This window comes from Amblyomma americanum, chromosome 6, assembly GCF_052857255.1.
Source record: "Amblyomma americanum isolate KBUSLIRL-KWMA chromosome 6, ASM5285725v1, whole genome shotgun sequence".
In the NCBI taxonomy this organism is placed as follows: Eukaryota; Metazoa; Arthropoda; class Arachnida; order Ixodida; family Ixodidae; genus Amblyomma; species Amblyomma americanum.
The window spans coordinates 157,711,211-157,716,042 of NC_135502.1; positions in this window are offsets into that span (position 1 = coordinate 157,711,211).

A 4,832-nucleotide genomic window follows, 5' to 3' on the forward strand; every position below is an offset into this window, starting at 1 on the left:
GCACGGTACGGCGCGGCGTAAGGCCTAGCCGGATATCATTCCGGAATGCACCGAGAGAGAGGAGGGTGTGCTGCGACCTGCCACGTGACCTGGCAGCAGCGCGCTGGATTTGAACGGCGTTGGGAAGCACGCTAGGCGCTGGCGCGTGGCTAATAGCGTGTCTATTAGCGTCATGGTAAATATATACTGCAAACTGTTAGAAAATTGCAGTTAGACTAAGGCGCTCCGCGCCTCTGTGCATCATTGCCGTGCAGTTTTCATGTCAAAAGCAGGCGACAATGTTTCAGCTTCTTGCAGAACTTTACAAATTGTTTTCTTAGCTTTTCTCTTTTCTTTCTGGTCTTTTGCCGACCGGATTAACGAGCTTTTCCTGCATATTTCTTTAACACAGCACCAAGTTTCTCGTAAACCACATTTCGCCTTATTTTTCATTTCATTTCATTTATTCATACTGTCAGCCCTGGCCGGCTATTACAGGAGTGGATACCAAACTTGAAACAGAAAAAGAAAACATTAAACAAACACTGAGATCAACACTAAATTTCATACATAAGTGTGTTTGCCACTTGAACAAAACAAAAACATTGTCATAGAAATCATGCAGAACATAAAACATTGTGCAGTTTATCTAAAAATTCGCTAAGTGATTGTGACGTGACAACGGAGTTTGGTAACATATTTCATTCCTTAATGGCTCTCGGGAAAAAACTAAATTTAAAGCAATTATTTCTGACAGGCGGCATTGGGATGTACAAACTGTGACGTTGGCGTGAAGTTCCCCCTGTTTTAATTTCAAAGTATTTTGTTTGATCGATTTTCAAGTAGTGGTTAGCGATCTGGAAAAGAAACTTGAGTCTGCCGCATTTGGTTCTAATGTCAAGTGTTTGCAAATCAGCAGATTTACACAAAGAAGTTGGAGAATCAGAATAACGATGCCTATTAAATATAAACCTTGCTCCGAGACGCTGGATTCTTTCCAGCTTAGAATAGTTGGAAGCAGTGTACGGGTCCCAGACAACTTTTGCATATTCGAGGATAGGCCTAACTAGGCTTTTGAAAACCAGACTTTTTATTTCAGGAGTTGCACTGCACATATTGCGTCTCAAGCTCAAGAGTGCCTTGGAAGCCTTAGTACATACATTATCTATGTGAATTCCAGCGTAAGTCAGATGTGAGTGTTACTCCAAGGTATTTAATATTACTTACTCTAGTTAGTAATCTACCATTATTGCTGTAACTGTAATCAAGGACAGTTTTCTTTTATGTAATGGTCATAAAAACTGTTTTGTTTGAATTTATTACCATCTGCCACACCTTACACCATTCATGCATTTTCTGCAAGTTTTGATTGAGTTCTGCCTGATCTTCTGGAGTATTATTTTTTTATAAACGATGCAGTCGTCTGCAAACAGTCTAACTGGAACGCTCAAACCAACAGGCAAGTCGTTGATGAAGATCAAAAACAAGAGAGGGCCCAGAACACTGCCCTGGGGAACACCGGAATCGACTGGCGTGATGTTTAATTTATACTCTTGAACCTGAACATACTGTACTCTAGACGAAAGATATGACCTGAACCACTTAGGTATAGTTTCATTTTTAAATATGGCACTGATTTTAGTAATAGCTTAGGGTGCGAAACCTTATCAAACGCCTTTGCAAAGTCAAAAATTACGATGTCTGTTTGCATGCGGGAATTAATTGACTGGGAAAGATCATGTACAGTTTCCATGAGTTGTGTGATGGTAGAAAGCCCCTTGCGGAAGCCATGATGGTTTACAAATAGGTGATTGTTACTCTCAAGAAAAGTTGATAAGTGAGCGTACATAATATGTTCGAGTAACTTGGAACACGTGGTAATGAGGGACATGGGTCTATAATTTTCAACGTTAGAAGTGGGACCATTTTTGTGCACAGGCACTATTATCGCACATTTCCAGGCAATGGGAACACAACTACTGTCGATAGACGATTGAAAGATTTTGGTAAGAAATTTAGAATTCCACTCTGCATATCTATATAAGAATTCATTCGGGATACCGTCCGGTCCTGAGTTCTTTTTAGTGTTGATATTCAAAAGGAGTTTCAGAACTCCTTCTTCACTTATTTCTAAATCGGGTATAGGAGGGCAACCTGGAGGCTCAAAAAACGGTGATTCGCCGTCATCTTCAGTGAAAACAGATGCAAAAAATGAATAAAACTATCAGCCCATTGGGGGCTCTCTTCTTCATTAGAATGGTGAGGTTTACCGCCGCCGTTTATATATCGCCAGAACTTACTGGGCGCTTCAGTAAGAAATCTGGTGAGAGTCTGACTGTAAATGGTATTTTTACTTTCTTTGATGAGTCGCTTTAATTCTTGGCTCATACGACATATGGAGGTTTTTAATTCATGGCTTGGGTATTGTGAGCATCTTTTTCGTTTCCTTTTGAGCTGTCGTTTTTTGTGAATAATGTCTCTATTATTCCAAGGATGCTTCCTTTTTGTTATTTTTGTGGTTTTAGGAATGAACATCTCAATTGCTTTCGCTGTCATGTTTGCAAAAAAATTCCACAACTCATCTGTGGCAAGTCCGTCTTGATATAAACACATGAATTCATCAAACGAGATTTCAAGGTAGTCCAGTAATCCGACATCATCGGCAGCCGCAAAATTCAAAACAGTCTTTCTGCAAGATTTGTGACATATTTCGTGAGTCATATTGAGCGACATAATCACCATTTTATGGTCAGACATTCCTTCTTCAACATCACAACTCAGCAAAAACTCTAGTAGACCAGATGACAAAAAGACAAGGTCTGGTATCGAGGATGTTGTCGTACATACTCTCGTACTCTTTTCAACAATCTGAGTCAAACCATAGCAATAGGCGAGTTCGATCAGATGTTCACTGCTAGCTGTATCAACTCTGCCGGGAGAAAGCGACATCCAATCAATTCCTGGCAAATTAAAATCACCTGTCAGCATAATATTGTCACCAAAGTGTACATTTAGGTCCAGTAACCTTTTTAGGTTATCAAGCACGTCTATGGTTGAATTGGGAGCTCTGTAGAAAGCACCCACTAAGACAGTACGACCATTCAGTCTGGTTTTAATCCATGCAGTTTCTAAATCATCAAACCCTTCTATAACTCAGAATACTATATTACTCTTAACCAGTATTGCAACGCCGCCACCCCTCCTTTCACGGTCTTTTCGTACTATGGAGTAGTTTGGGGGAGCAACATCACAGTCTCTAATATCATTATGTAGCCATGTCTCTGTGATTACCATAATATCGGGTTCATGTTCAAGGCATATACTTTCTATGGCGTCAACCTTGTTAAGCATGCTCCTAGCGTTCATATTTATAATTTTAAAGCAGATCGTTTTATGATTGTTTAGTCACTCATTGCTAGTGCTAGTGGCAACCTGGCATTTGAACCGCTGCTTGGTCTCCTCATTCCATGCGTATAAGGTATTCTTGACTTTTAACTTATCAAAAATTAACTTAGCTTTCACGCCGTTCTTTCGTTCATCGGCACAGGAATTTCAAAGGTTTATTCGTATTTCCACAACCCTTTTAGAAAAATCTTCATTTACACTAAATTGAGTGCCTTTTAGGTTGAAACAGTTACTCATTATTTTCATCTTATCCCTAAAGTCAATAAGTTTAATAATAATCGGACGGTCTCTACCTGGTTCCCTCTTTCCACGTCGGTGAATCCTTTCAATAGTGTCCAACCTTTGTTTCAGAATTTTATCAAAGATGTCATTGTTTACTTTTTGCAGTAGGTCCTCTTCACTCTCTGATTCCTCCTCCTTGACTCCGCGTACAATCAAGTTATTGCGCCGCGAGCGGTTTTCGAACTCATCAAGTTTTCTCGAAACTGTACTCATTTCTATGTCACATCTTTCAGCAAAAGTTTCTAGTTTCGAAAGCCTCGAAAGTTTCGAAAAGTGTACAACAGCATAATCTTACCGGTACTCACCTACGGGGCAGAAACGTGGAGGCTAACGAAAAGAGTTCAGCTTAGGTTAAGGACAACGCAGCGAGCCATGGAAAGAAAAATGATAGGTGTAACGTTAAGAGATCGGAAGCGGGCAGAGTGGGTGAGGGAACAAACATGGGTTAATGACATCCTAGTCGAAATCAAGAGAAAGAAATGGGCTTGGGCAGGGCATGTAATGCGAAGGCAAGATAACCGCTGGTCCTTAAGAGTAACAGAGTGCGTTGCAAGAGAAAGTAAGCGTAGCAGGGGGCGGCAGATGGTTAGGTGGGCGGATGAGATTAAGAAGATTGCAGGCAAAAGGTGGATGAAGTTGGCAAAGGATAGGGTTAATTGGAGAGACATGGGAGAGGCCTTTGCCCTGCAGTGGGTGTAGTAGGTCTGATGATGATGATGATGATGATGATCCCGAGACTCGTCAAAGGTTTGTAGCTTTTGTTCTATAGAAGACAGCCTGGATTGCATGTCCAGAATTCTTGCTTCAGACGATGTTTGGTTTTCCTGTATTTCGCCTAATTTGCTGAGGATTTCAGTTTGAGAAGCAATTACTTGTTGAATCATTTCCATTGTATCCGGGCCAGGATTTTCCTCAACATCACCGGATAACTTCAGCAACAGGACTACAATTGAGATACAATCACTAAAGCAAACCAGCAATGTGCGTGGACACGGCAACACGATCGAAAAAAGGATGTTGCTACGGCAGCAATATTTTCGTCCACCAACCTGCACAAATAGTGGCACATCAGTTGACATTGTCACGACGGGGTTGCCGTGTCCACTGTTAATGGAAGGCGCAGGCGTCCCTTTTATAGACAAAAACCGGGCTGGAAGTGTGGATGA